The 14930-nt window shown below is 42.2% G+C and overlaps 1 long non-coding RNA gene across 1 annotated transcript in view; it reads right to left on the bottom strand.

The window, feature by feature from the left end:
* Positions 1-1224: 1224 nt before the first annotated feature.
* Positions 1225-14930, bottom strand: part of LOC111819474 (uncharacterized) — a 108257-nt gene continuing 94551 nt past the window's right edge. Inside the window, exons 4-5 of the long non-coding RNA XR_002823081.1 lie at positions 3362-3513; positions 1225-1871 (exon numbers count right to left, since the gene is read on the bottom strand). This is a non-coding gene — a long non-coding RNA (uncharacterized LOC111819474). The remainder of the gene's footprint in view (positions 1872-3361; positions 3514-14930) is intronic.

Below are 14930 nucleotides of genomic sequence, written 5' to 3'. Positions count from 1 at the left end.
CCTCCAGTGCAAATGGAAGATAAAGATCACTGAATCTCTTGGAGAAGCTGCCTTGGAAGTGTGGACTTCCAGTTAGAGCCTTTCAAAGCTAACTCAACACTCTGGATGTGTATTCCTGAGGAGGGTACTTCACATGTTAAAAAATCGCTCCTATGGTGTAGGTTAAGACTAATACATCTCTTGGTCTATGCTGAAGTATTTTAAAATCAATTACATGCAACATAATTCATGCTATGCTCTTGCCTCAGAACCTTTGCATAAGCTGTTTCCTGCATGGGATGTGTTCATCCTCCTCTCACCCATTTGCCTGAGTAAGTCTTATTCAATCTTCAGGACTTAGCATAGCTGTCACCACCTCCAGGAAGCCTTCTCTGGCCCTCTTCGCATCAAGGCTGAGTTGAGTGTTGAGCTTGCCAAATTGTTACGCTCTGTTTATGCAAGCATGGAGGGCCTATATCATACTTCTAGCTATCCACATATCGTGACCACTACTCATTTCCCCAATGGAATGCTTTTTGGTGATGGATGCTTTTGTAGCATCTTGTGCTAACTTCTCATCAGGTATGTAATTCCCAGTGCCTGTATCCCTGTAGTACCAAGCAGAATACCTGTCCATTAGTAGGTGCTTAATTTATTTGTCAAACTGAATTTAACTCAAAAGAGCTCAGCTTTGTTTCCTTCTTCCATGCTTCCCACCCATGTATTGGAAGAGGAATTAATAATCTGTATGGCTCGGCAAAGTTACACAGCCAATGAGAAGGGGATGAGACACAGCCTTGGATAGATCATAAGTATCAGAATAATTGGAAAGTGACCAAACATAGAAATATTTTTAGTTTGTTTTGTCTTTAAATGCTCCAAGTCTCAAATGAGTTTGTTCTTAGGGCAAGCTCTGGAACTGGAGTAGTGACAAGTATCTTCTGTGTTGGCTGATCTATGATATTTATCCTGGAGAGAGAAAAGCAACCAGGTGCTTTAGTCACCTGATGTTTCCCTATGAGTGTGCAATCCCTAGTGGAGGGAAGGTCAGCAAGCTGTCGGCAGCCAGACAGAAAGCCCATCCAGAGGCCACTAGCCTCATTTTGTCCACTGTAGTCCAAATACATAGACTTGTGATTGACATTTGTCAAAGCGTAGCTAAACAAGTGGTGGTAAAATGGTGCTCCACGTATTCAACTCCACATCACCATGGCTAAATGGTGTTTTCAATGCTAGAAAATAGACTCAGTAGAAATAATTGAGATACAGATCATTTATTCAGAGGTACTCTTCTTTGCAGCTCTGAATCCATAATTTTAAAATAAAACTAGGCCTTTGTCTCATGGAGCACTATGTCTCATTTAAATAAATAGTGATGAAGGAAGAGAGGATGATACGGAATTTAAGCACTCAAAATACGTAAAATTCATGGTTTTGGATTATGTGGAAAATATTGTGAGCAAATGACTGCTGTCCCTAGGGGTTCCAGGAAAGGAAGTGGAGACTGAGGAGGGCCATGATTCCTGTTTCTTTTCTGTATCTTTAGCCACGGTATCAACGTCCTCCCTCACCCCCACCACCTTAGTTCTGTATGCCACAACATCACAAAGTTACACCACAGTCAGCATGCTGGGACATGGACAACAACGCCGGTAAGTTCTACAGCACAGAGTTGAAAACCATAGTTCTAGGCAATAGACCGGGCACGGGTTCCTAAGAATGTCCAGGCCTGCCTTCAGTTAGAGCTTCCGGGCATGTATGGCCTGGGGCTTGTTATTCTTCCTCATAGGTGAATAAGGGATCCTCTGAAAAGCTCTTGGACAAAGGTTCTTTGAAGGAAGGTCACTCTGTAAATGAAATCTGGTGTATGTTGTATTCTTTGCTCCGGGAAGCTGCAAAAATGGTTAGAAATAATCAGGAAAGGCTCACAGCCCTCATTGCAGGGAGGTTGGCAGGTGTGTTCCAGAACTCAGAATTCTTCAGGTTTTAGAAAGGCAGCACAGTGGCTAACTCCCCAGTGAAGTCTGAGGCAGCACCCCAATAAATCATCACATCAACATTTCTGTAGCACATGCGTAACTATTCATCCTAAGTGAGGCTACGATGATGAAGACCCTGCCATCAGCCCTGGTCAGGCCAGGTTCTGCCACCAAATGAATTATGAGAAATCTTTTGGTATGCAGAGCTGAAATTCAGAATTTCAGAATTCCTGGACAAGAGATCATGAACCTGTAATAGTATTTTTCTTAGGCGCTATTGCCCAGCTCAGGTTTTTTGAGAAGAAAAGTTACAATCTCCACTCCCCCACTTAAGAAGCCACAAATCAGCCTGCAGCTTTCAGGCTCAGAAGCCTTATACCTCCAGATGAAATGGTAGCAATCCCCAGCCCCTAGAAGTTCCTTCCCAAAGATTGTATGGCTCTGTGTGTGTGTTTTCATTTTTTATTTCTTTCTGCATTCTGCTTGAGGGAGTGTTAGCTTTGGCCCTCTCATTGATGCCCAAGATGGTAAAATAACATAGAAGAAAGGTTAAGGGCAAAAACTTGTGGTCAGAGGGAGCTTGGTTTAAATCCTGGCATTCATTAGCTGTTTGTTGAATCCTGGGAAGCTGTTTAACTTCTCTGAACCTCCACTTATTCAGCTATAAATTCTCTTGCAGGGTTGTCATACAGATTAAATGAGACTATAAGAATTTCTGGCATTTATAGCATGCTTGTTCAGTACCAAGAACTATATTAAGAGTTTCACATGAAGGATTATTTTATCATCCCTATTTTATAGATGTGGAAACTGAGGCTTTGAAATGTTAAGTAACTAGAACTGTGTTGCTTTTAAGTGGAAAAGCTGGTATTCAGTGCCAGTTGGTCTAATTGAGCTGCCTTTGAGTTGGAGGGAGAGGGGCATGGTGCTCTAGTCCCTGCCTATCCAGGGACAGAACAGTATTTATTTAGTATATTTGTTTACTAGACATGTGCTAATATTTGATTAGATGTGAAGCATGCAGAAAGTCATTTCAAGAACAAATTAACATGACAACTCTCAAGTTCTCTTATCCAGTCTATCACCACCCCCAGCCCTCACCACATACCTGAATGCCAAAGACTGAATTCCTTACTTTCCTTCATTATCTACCTTTCAGATATGCTCTCTAAGCCTTCTCTAAGCCCCTTTTATGTCACTACATAGCCCAGGAATTCACTGTTGGTACAATTTCTACCAACTCCTCCCTCTCCCCTTCTTCTAGTCCCAGATTGTTTATTCATATCTGTCATGTCTCTGTTTATAACTATCAGAATTCCTCCCCATTCTTAACCCCTTCTGCCTTTGAGAATTAACTCCTCACCCCTTGACCATGATGACCTTCTGGCCTCGGATCCTCCTACCTTAGGTGCCAGGATCAGTGGTGGTGGTGTCAACAGTGAACAGTGACTTCAGGGTGGTTCTAGGAAGTTATGGGGATGTAGATGTTTGGTAGAAGGACAAGAGGCCTTCAGAGTGTAGGACTAAAAGGCAACCACCTGCTTCTAAGAATCACCTGTGTGAAGGAATAGAAAGACACAATGGTAGATTACAGATTGCTACTTTGTCAGGGATTTAGCTCCTATGACACCCCATAGGAAATTAAACCACTATTAATACCACACTCAGTCCTCCAAGGTTGGCAGTGGAAGAAGAGCCTCTTTTTGGATAAGGTACCCAGTTCTGAAGGCCCTGACTCCTGCGTGAGTAACTGTCTCTTTGACCTTCCTGCCCAAATCCTGCCCATAATTCCTGTGTGTCCAATTCATCTAGTGGAATCATGTTGGAGAACAGACTCCCCTTAACTGCAGCATTTAGACTCCCAGCAGCCTGGGTTCCCCTGCTGTGTGCCCCATAGCACCAGTACCTCCCCATTCAAGGCTCTCACCACTGAGAGTGTAAGTGGTTGTTATGGTTCTGCCTTCCCTGTCATTTATCCCTGTCATTTATCCCCATATCCCAGATCATAGCACAGTAACTGCCACAGGAGGAAAAACCAAAACCAAACTCATTGTCATTGCGTAACTCATAGTGACCCTATAGGACAGAGTAGAACCGCCCCATAGAGTGTCCAAGGCTGTAATCTTTATGCAAGCAGACGGCCACATCTTTTTCCTGTGACGCCGCTGGTGGGTTTGAGCCACCGACCTTTCATTAGCAGCCAAGAGCTTAACCACTGGGCTACCAGAGCTACTTTGCCACAGGATAGAACTCAGTAAATGTTGAATGAATGAATGAATAAACTGTGCTTAAGTTTCAGGGATAGCAATAAAGAAACCAGACCCAGAGAGCTAACTGTAACTAAGGAATCCAGTTTACAAGCTGAAACTTACTCATCTTCAGCCTTTGTTCCTCTCCTGCCTAGCTCCTGGGATATCTCCACATCGGCCCCTACCCACCTGCTGGTACTCCAGTATGGCTAGACTCCTCAAGATAGACTCAAGGGTGAGAGAAACCCAGGTGATCCCTCCCAAGATGGTCTAAGGGCAGAGGCGGATTATCCAATAAGCAGGTAGGCACGGTGCTTACCTTGCTTACCAAATTATCTGTAGTGAACAATTTCACGTTTTTTTCACCACATCAGAGGTTCTGCTTCTAGATATGACTGACATCTGTCCCTCTCCCAACCTCACAGCACCTTCCTACAGAATCAAAGCCTCTTTTCAAATTTATAATCCCTGACAGGGGAGAATGACCCAGTAAGCAAGGTAAGCAGGGCTTACTTGTGCTTAGTTACTAATCTGTAGTGAACATTTCACATGGGTTACACTGCATCAGGTCACTACAGATTAGTAACTAAGCACAAGTAAGCCTGTGCTTACCTTGTTTACCGGGTAATCCGACCCTGTCTAAGGTCTACTCTTTAGGTTCCAAATTTCTGTATGACATGCTATGTCTTCCTTGGGTGATAAATTCTGGGAATGTCCACCTCTCTAGGAGTGTATTCTAACTCTAGGTCAAAACAGCAAATAGTTTTCATTTCCCCTGCCAATGTTGGTCAGTTTCTCCCTGACCAACAGAAACAGTTAAGCACTCAACTAATAGCCAAAAGGTTGGCACAAACAGTTAAGCACTCAACTAATAGCCGAAAGGTTGGCAGTTTGAACCCATCCGGAAGCACCTTGAAAGACAGGTCTGATGATCTTCTGAAAGGTCACAGCCTTGAAAACCCTATGGAGCAGTTCTGCCATGAGCTGGAATCAGCTCGACAACAATTAACAATAACCATGGGTGTGGGAGGGAGAAAATACAGCATTTACGGAGTGTATTTGCCTGTGACATGTCTAAAACTCTGACTTATTTTAAAGCAACTGTTTGAAAATTACCAGAAACAGGGGCAGATAGAGATAGGCTTCCAACTTTCAAATATGGAAAGGGAGGATTTCTCCTTGACTCAGTAATGTGACCCGTTCATTGAAACAAAGCAAACTTCAATACATCATCTTGCTCAAAATGTCTTATCTTCCTGCACTGTCTTCAGCTATTTCTCAGATTTAGGAGTGTTTAATCTTTCACTATCTCAGTGGATAGCATATCTGATCTGAAGGCGAAGAGCAGCCTACTGTTTGTTAGGAAAAGATTGAATAACTAGGAGTATTTATTTTATTACTATTAAAGGAATATGTTTTGTAAAAAATATCCATATTCTTTGTTTTACAGCAATTTGCAGGTTTAGTGAATTAGTTTATTCATGTATCCATTTATTCATGAATTGAGTAAGGCTAGTGTTTCTCAGTGGGAGAACAACAGTACTACTCCCCAGGGGATTTTTTGAGATTTGTGGAGATACTTTTTTTTTTTTTTAATATTTTATTGTACTTCAGGTGAAGGCTTACAGAACAGATAGTTTCTCATGTAACAGTAACACACATGCTGTTTTATGACATTGGTTAACAACCCCCCAACATTTTAACCCTCTAAATTCTTCAACTTTTTTTTTTTTTTTGGTGAAAATACACATAGCCAAAGATACGCCATTTCAAAAATTTTTTTACATACACATTTAAGTGACATTGACTACGCTCTTCTAATTGTGCTGTTATTCTCACTTAAGATGAAGGCTTACAGGACAAAATAGTCTCTCATTTAACAGTTACTACAAATGTTGCCCTATGACAATGGTTAACAATCTCACAACACATCAACAATATCCTTACTCTACTTTGTGTTCCCTATCATCAGCTTCCTACTCCCCTTCTGCCTTCTGGGCCTTATCACTGGACTCCTGTACCTCGTTACTCTCATGGTTTTACTGGGCTGTCCACTCGCAGGCTGAACAGTGAACCTCGAAGGTAACTTCACCACTGAGCTAAAAGGGTGTCTGGGGGCCATACTCTCGGGGTTTCTCCAGTCTCCCTCAGGCCAGCAAATCTGGTCTTTTTTTTTTTTTTTGTGAGTTAGAATTATGCTCTACATCCTTTTCCAGCTCTGTCCAGAACCCTCTGTTGTGATCCTGGTCAGAGCAGTCAGCGGTGGTAGCCGGGCACCATCTAGCTGTACTGGACTCAGTCCGGTGGAGGTCTTGGTAGCTGTGGACAATTAGTCCTTTGGAGTAATCTTTTCGTTGTATCCTGTTCTTGTGGAGATATTTTTGATTGGCACAATTACTGAGGGGAGGAGGACTACTGACATTTATTTAGTAAGAGGGTCCCAGGTATGCTAGACATCCTGCAATATAGAGACGAGCCTGCAGAACGAAGAATTGCTCCTTGTCCCACACGTCTTCCTAGTGTTCCACTGGACATTCAAGTAGGTGAAAAAAAAGAAAGAAAAAGAAAAAGCTCTTCATAATTATCTGAGCCTACGGCCCAACTTCACTTTACATATAAACACAAAACATTTTTTTGCTGAGTTTTAATATGCATTGGATTTTCCAGGAATGTATCAGCTGTGTAAATTAAGGGGGAATTTTACATTGTTTTGTTCACAATTTTCCCAGGAGCTATTCACCATTTCAGAAGGCTAATGGTAGGAAGGGGAAGCATATTTTAGTCACTAATACAATAGACCTGTTTTAAACTGTGTTTAAGGCTTATTACCTTCACATGATTCTCCGTATAGGAATAAGCACCTCATGTCTCCTGGTGTGGACACTCCTGAGGATTTATATAACGGAAATCACAATATTTTATTGCAAATTATTTTTCTTTTACTTCTCTTTTATAACAGGGCATTATATTTGTGGCAGAAACTGATAGATGCACATCAAAATCCATGCTCTTCTCTCTCCTGGGTCCCCAAGTAGACTATTTCCCAGGCCCCCTTGCAGTTAGTTGTGGCCATGTGATGAATTCCAGGCAATGGACCCTGAGCAGATGTGAGGTGCGCCGCTTCCAGACCTGCTCCATGAGAACCTCCCTCATGCTCTTCTCCATGTCTACTTCTCCACCCCACTGATTACTTATCTGCCCAGTCCTGTTATAGGAGCTAGAAATAAACTTCTGTTGTGTTTAAGCCGTTAAACATATTAGAATCTTTTGTTATAGCAAATAGCTTAGCCTAAATGGTACGGTAGCTGCAACAATGGACTCAAACATACCAACGATCATGAAGATGGTGCAGGACTGGGCAATGTTTCATTTTATTATTCATAAAGTCACCATGAGTCAGAGCTGACTTGATGGCAACTAGCAGCAACAACTAGTACAATGTGATCTTTATTTTTTTTAAGTTATGCATGAATTTCATTTTTAAGATAGTAAAGAGAACATTACAAAATATTACTTATATAAGGGGACTGATAGAAGGAACATCTCAGTGGATAAGTGCTTGGCTGTTTGAACCCACCTAGCAGCTCTACTTGGGGGAAAGACCTGGCAATCTGCTCCTGTAAAGATTTCATTGCCGTAGAGTGGATTCCGACTCATAGCGACCCTACAGGACAGAGTAGAACCACCTTGTGGGGTTTCCGAGGCTGTAAATCTTTACAGAAAAAGACTGTCACATCTTTCTTCTGAGAAGCAGCTGGTGGGTTCGAACCACTAGACCTTTGGTTAGCAGCCCAGCACTTAACCACTGTGCCATCAGGTTTCCTGCTATAAAGAGCACAGCCCAGAAAACCCTATGGGGCAGTTCTACTTGATAGCACCTAACAACAACAACAGGTCTGATAGGTTGAGAGCTACTGACTCAGACTGTGGAAGGTGCTGTAAGGACTATAAAGAACAAGTGATCAGTAATTTGATAGGTGGGCAAGCGAGGCCCTTGCTGTGCCAGCCAGCCTTAAGTGGCCCTGCTCCTTACAATGCCTTCTTGAAAAGGTTAAAAGACTGCCCCCCTCAACACATACACCCCATATTCCCCACCATCCTTGCACATCTGGGCCTGGTCATGGATTCAGGCAGTATTTTTGGTGTGAGCTCTCCTGCCTTCTCTGACACGTGACAGTTACACTTCCTAGGACCCCCTCCTTGGCCAGGTACCAGGGCTCTCTCGCAAGTAGGTGACCCCTGAGAGAAACTTGCCCCAAGGGGCAGCAATCCTGACATTCCCTTGGGAAACCAGGAAAGGCAGATGGTGCTGCTCTCCCTCTGACCTGCCTCTGTGAACACAGCCCGAGGGCAACGGGTTGACTTGATTTCATTGCCTTCTGAGCCAGGCCTCTAGTCTCCTAAGGCCTTTTACCTTCAGCAGTTCTGCCTTTCTTGTGGAAAAGTCCCCTGTGACCAGGGTAGATTGGCTGCTGCCTTCCTCAAAGGGCACATCCCAGGGGAGGTGGACTTTCCTCTTGAAAGACAGAAGCAATTCCACCTGCCCTCTTGTTTTCTAACAGGCACCCTTGGGTTTCCAGCTAACTCGCATTTTCCTTCTGGACTCCTGTGCTGCCCCTGAGGCAGAAATGGGGCCTAGGTGGCCTGAGGCACTGCAAATCTGATTTTGGGAATAAGGCAAGTTGGGAGCTGGGTGTTTCACTCCAGGAGGGAGGGAGCCATTGCTTGGAGAGATTGTCACCTCTAGCCATGGTAGAGTGTTTGGAGTCAGAGCGATCTATTTGGGTCCAGTGTGAAGAGTCTGTCCAGGAAAAGACCAGAGTAAACCCAGTACAAAAAGCTGAGTTTTTTTGGAGGTTGGGCCATGAAACTATGTGTCAGGCCAAATACCTGAAAGTTGGACTTGGATTCTGGCTGGGCCTGAGTCCTGGCCTGGCGTTTGCCAGCTAGGGATACCTGAGCCATCAACTTCAGTTCTCTGAGACAGTGTTTTGTCCCCTTTAAAATGTTGATCATCATGACAGAGACTTCACTTTGGAGACCACTGGCCTAACCAGGGGGTCCTCTATGGGCCCGGAAGAGGGAGCGGTTACTGTTAGCTGTGACTGACCAATGCTGAATAAGGGGACCAGCATTCTAGATGAAAGATATTACAGGAGTATTGGAATGGAGAAGGATGTCTGAATGGTGTTAGGAGACAGTGAATAAACCAAGGTAGCTAGAAGTGACAGATTCTGAGCCTCAGTGTCAGGAATAACGATGGAAGTAGGGTCTCCAGGAGAGAAAACCCCTCTTGGGGATAAAAGTCAATGATTCAGTGTGAACAGAGGACGTCCAAGTGGACCTAACCTTGTACAAGGTAAGCAAATGATAACTGGGCTCTATCTATTGCCAGCATGGGCAAAAAACAACACAAGATTTAGACAGGTGCCACTCAAGACTGACCTTATAAGCCAGATGTGGTGTGGTTCAAACAAGTCGGAAGTGCTTGCTCAAAATATCTGCTTGACTACCTCTCACAGGGTCTGAAATGTCTCCTTTGAAAATGAATCCCTTTAGGTAAGGGACTGAAGGCCCTGATTAAAATGCAGTTACCCTTAAGAGAAGTAATGTCTTCATTTCTTGTAAGGTAATACAGTAAGTCCCCGGGCAACGAATGTCCCACTTACAGGCAACCCATACTTGCCCTTTAATGTTATGTAAACTTGTCCTCACTCTGAAACACTGAAACAATCCCTACCTACACCGAAGTGTTTATCACAGTCACCTTCACTTGCTGCACATGCAGCTTTTAAATCATTGAAAAGTCTTCGAGCCTTTTCTTGCACTAAGTAAGGCTAAGAACCTTATGCACCTGTTCTGACTTCCCTACAAATTCGACTGAAAGACACAGTTAGGAACGGATCTTGCTCATAACCCAAGGACTACCTATACTTCAAAGAGGGCAAGTTGCTGAGAGGAAAGCCCTATAAAAATATAGTGGAGAAATCCATCCACCTACCGTCAGCTGATTTTTGACAAAGGCCCAAAGTCCATTAAATGGGAAAAGGATAGTCTCTTTAACAAACGGTGCTGGCAAAACTGGATGTCCATCTGTAAAAAAATGAAATGGGACCCATACTTCACACCATACTCAAAAACTAACTCAAAATAGATCAAAGACCTAAACATAAAACCTAAAACCATAAAGATCATGGAAGAAAAAATAGGGACAATGCTAGGGATCCTAATATACAGCGTAAATAGGATACAAACCATAACTAACAATGCACAAACACCAGAACATAAAGTAGATAACTGAGATCTCCTAAAAATTAAGCACTTATGCTCATCAAAAGGTATGGTCAGAGAGAGGCCCTCGCTGCAATGGCAGAGCCAAAAGACTGAACAGCTTGAATAGCCAAGTCACCATATGGAGGATAGCAGCTCCAAAGAGTAACCCGAACCCCAAACTGATTTTGCACGAGTGAGAAGTAAACTTTTATTTTGTTAGGTCATGGAGACATTGGAGCTGCTTGTTACCACAGCACACCTAGCCTATTCTGATTAATATACTTATTTAACTCTTCCAATGAATATCTATTGAGCTAAGCACTTACTATAAAACAGACCCAGACATTCCATTTATGAGGAATAAGGAAATAGTTCTAAGTATGGAAAAATATGTTTACATATGAAGATGCTCACTGTACGGTTATTTTTAAAACCAGCATTCCCATAATAGAATAGTTAATTGCTAAAGGAAACCATAACAATTCACTTAGCGGATATTTATAAAGAAGATGTAATAACATGGGAAAATATTTATGACTGTCATCCTCATAAACTTCCTACACATATAAAGAAACACTGAAAGGAAAAATACCAAATATGTTAAAAAGTGGTTCTGTTTGGATAGTGCCTATATAGGTAATCTTTCCTCATTTCTTCCTACGGTTTTGAATTTTCCACATATTCAAAAATAGTTTGCTACCAATTTTTATAATAAAGGCAATGCTTCTCTCTCAATCATTTTTTTTTAAATAAAAAAACAAACAGTTCTTTTTATTATCTCATTAGTAAGATTTTTCTTAATCTTAGAAACAGACCTTTTTCAAATTGCTCCAAAATCCAGGTGGTGGATAATCTTTATGTTTTTTGCAACTTTTTTTTCTTTGTATACATGCAGAAAGTACAACTTTTAAGGTATTTTTACCCCTTCCTGTCTTTTAAAGGCATTGCAAACAACATGCTGATGTTTTAAAATAGGGAGACTCTGACGCTGAGCAAGGCCGTCCCCTGTCTCAAGTCCATTGTCCTTATCTGAACAATGTGGGGTTGAGTCTAATGATCTCGAAGACCCCTTCAAGCTCTAATAGTCTGTGATCCTATGTTCAAATGCAACAAGAGGGTAAGAACTTCTTATGTCAGAGGTGTCATTCAACCAGGTTTTGGAAAACACTTGTTTCATTAGTCATTGTGAGCAGGTATCTATGGAAACAACTTTTATTTATACTCAAGAGAGATAATCATTTAAGAATTTATCCCTGTACAATCTTCACAAAGGTAAGTTGCACCCAGGCTGGCTTCGTGGTGTAGATTTGCTAAGAAGATTCAGTTTTACACTCTTCTTAGTAAATCAAGTAAAAATCATCCTGACAAACTGAGATACTACCAGAGTTTTAGAAATTGGAGGGTTTATCTCAAAAATATATTGTAGGGACCAGGAAAGTCACAGTACTCAGTAGACACAATTTTTAGAAAGTTTGAGGAAAATGCACTGGGATAATGGACAAACTAGCCAAGTAATCATGGACAACAGGAGAGAAAAATTACTGAGACGCTAGCAGCCTCATTTTTCAGTCAACCTGGGTCAATTTTACCAGTCATTCCACGAATGACCAGCTTGTTACCCAATTAGCTGCTTCTCCTTTTTGGACTTGAGTTTCTGTATGTAGAAAATGAGAGCTGACCAGATGGCTTACCAGACGATACCTAAGATTAGATGATATCTAAGGTCTCTTGTAGCTCTAATAATAAGATGCTTGAGCTAGTGTTAATTTTTGCTATCATTTGATGTCCTTCAGCACCGATTTTTAAAAAATAACAAACAAAAACAGGTATCTGTGTGCAAGTAGGCATTTTTTTTTTATTGTACTTCAAGTGAAGGCTTACAGAATAAATAGTTTCTCATGAAACAGTAGTACACATGTTGTTTTATGACATTGGTTAACAACCCCACAACATATTAACCCTCTAAATTCTCAACCTTTATTTTTTTTTTTTGGTGAAAATACGCATAGCCAAAGATACACCGTTTCAAAAATTTCTACATACACAGTTCAGTGACACTGACTACACTCTTCGAATTGTGCTGTTATTCTCACTTAAGATGAAGGCTTACAGAACAAAATAGTTTCTCATTTAACAGTTACTACAAATGTTGCCCTATGACAATGGTTAACAATCTCACAACACATCAATAATATCCTTACTCAATCTTGTGTTCCCTATCACCAGCTTCCCTGTTCCCTTCTGCCTTCTGGCCCTTGTCACTGGACTCCTGTACCTCATTAGTCTCATTTGGTTTTATGGGTCTGCCCACTCCCAGGCTGAACAGTGAACCTCGGAGGTAACTTCACCGCTGAGCTAAAAGGTTGTCTGGGGGCCATACTCTCGAGGTTTCTCCAGTCTCCTTTAGGCCAGTAAATCTGGTCTTTTTTTTTGTGAGTTAGAATTATGCTCTACATCCTTCTCCAGCTCTGTCCAGAACCCTCTGTTGTGATCCTGGTAAGAGCAGTCAGTGGTGGTAGCCGGGCACCATCTAGCTGTACTGGACTCAGTCCGGTGAAGGTCTTGGTAGCTGTGGACAATTAGTCCATTGGACTAATCTTTTCCTTGTATCCTGTTCTCTTCATTCTCCCTTGCTCCCGAAGGGATGAGACCAGTGGAGTATCTTAGATGGCCACTCACAGGCTTTTAAGACCCCAGACACTACTCACCAAGGTAGAATGTAGAGCATTGTCTTTATAAGCTGTGTCATGCCAATTGAGCTAGATGTTCCCCGAGACCATGGTCCCCAGAGGCCTCCGCCCAGCAATTCAGTCCCTCAGGGAGTTTGGATGTGTCTATGGGGCTTCCATGACCTTTCCTTGTACAGGTTGTGCTAGTTTCCCCTGTATTGTGTACTGTCTCGCCCTTCACCCAAGATACCGCAAGTAAGCATTTTTGTGTCTTGATATTGTTTTCAACTCTCAGGACCGATAAGCAGAACTTATTTCCTCCAGCTAACAGTTTTTCACCTCTCCTCTCTAGGTGCGTTGTTCTCTGGTTGCCAGTGACAGAAGCTGAGCATGCCCTGGCTTAAGTAGAAAGGGGAAGCATTGACTCACATAACCAAATCACTGGAAAGGTGTGGATTCAGATGGTCAAAGGATAATGGATTCAGGGACTCAAACACTGTCAGTACTCTCCATGCTCTTCTCTCGATATTAGGGACTCAGACCAGTTTCACCATGTGGTGAAGGGCATGCTTGTGGGCAGCTCCGGACTCACATTCCTACAGCTTATGAGCAGAGAAGAAAATCAGCACTCTTCCTCAAGTTCAAGTTTGAACTGGATATTTTATATAAATGGAGTCATACAAGCTGAGAAGCTGGACTATATGAAGAAGAACGTGGCATCAGGATTGGAGGAAGTCTCATTAACCACCTTTGACATACAGATGACACGACCTTGCTTGCTGAAAGCAAAGAGGACTTGAAGCACTTACTGATGAAGGTCAAAGACAGCCTTCAGTATGGATTACACCACAACATAAAGAAAACAAAAATCCTCACAACTGGACCAATAAGCAACATCATGATAAACAAAGAAAAGATTGAAGTTGTCTTTGAACAAGGCAAAGTCATAGACGCTTTGTAGACACATCCAAACTCCCTGAGGTACCAAATTACCAGACTGAGGGCTTGAGACCATGGTCTCAGGGATGTCTAGCTCAACTGGGATAACATAGATTATAAAGAAAATGTTCTACATCCTACTTTGGTGAGTAGTGTCTGGGGTCTTAAAAGCTTGTGAGTGGCCATCTAAGATACACCACTAGCCCACTGCATCTGGAGCAAGGGAGAATGAAGAAAACCAAAGACACAAGGTAAAGATTAGTCCAAATAACTAATGGACCACAAGTACCACAGCCTCCACCAAACTGAGTCCAGCACAACTGGATGGTGCCCAGCTACCACCACTGACAGTTTTGACAGGGATCACAATAAAGGGTCCCAGACAGAGCTGGAGAAAAATGTGGAACAGAATTCTAACTTACAAAAAAAAAAAAAGACCAGATTACTGGTCTGACAGAGACTGGAGAAACCCCAAGAGTATGGCCCCGGACACCCTTTTAACTCAGTACTGATGTTCACCCTTCAGCCAAAGATTAGACAGGCCTATAAAACAAACAGTAATACACGTAGCTCAACCATGTATATGAGACTAAATGGGCACACCAGCCCAGGGGCAAGGATGAGAAGACAGGAGGGGACACGAAAGCCAGACAAATGGAAATGGGGAACACAAGGTCGAAAAGGAAAGAGAGTGTCAACGGGTCATGGGGTTGACAACCAATGTCACAAAACAGTATGTGTATTAATTGTTTAATGAGAAACTAATTTGCTCTGTAAACCTTCATCTAAAGCACAATAAATAAATAAATACATAAATAAATCATGATTTAAATAAAAAAGAT

Source organism: Trichechus manatus, unplaced genomic scaffold (genome assembly GCF_000243295.1).
Source record: "Trichechus manatus latirostris isolate Lorelei unplaced genomic scaffold, TriManLat1.0 scaffold00009, whole genome shotgun sequence".
In the NCBI taxonomy this organism is placed as follows: Eukaryota; Metazoa; Chordata; class Mammalia; order Sirenia; family Trichechidae; genus Trichechus; species Trichechus manatus.
The sequence above is the reverse complement of the archived record's forward strand: the minus strand, read 5'-3'. Positions and strand labels throughout refer to the sequence as shown.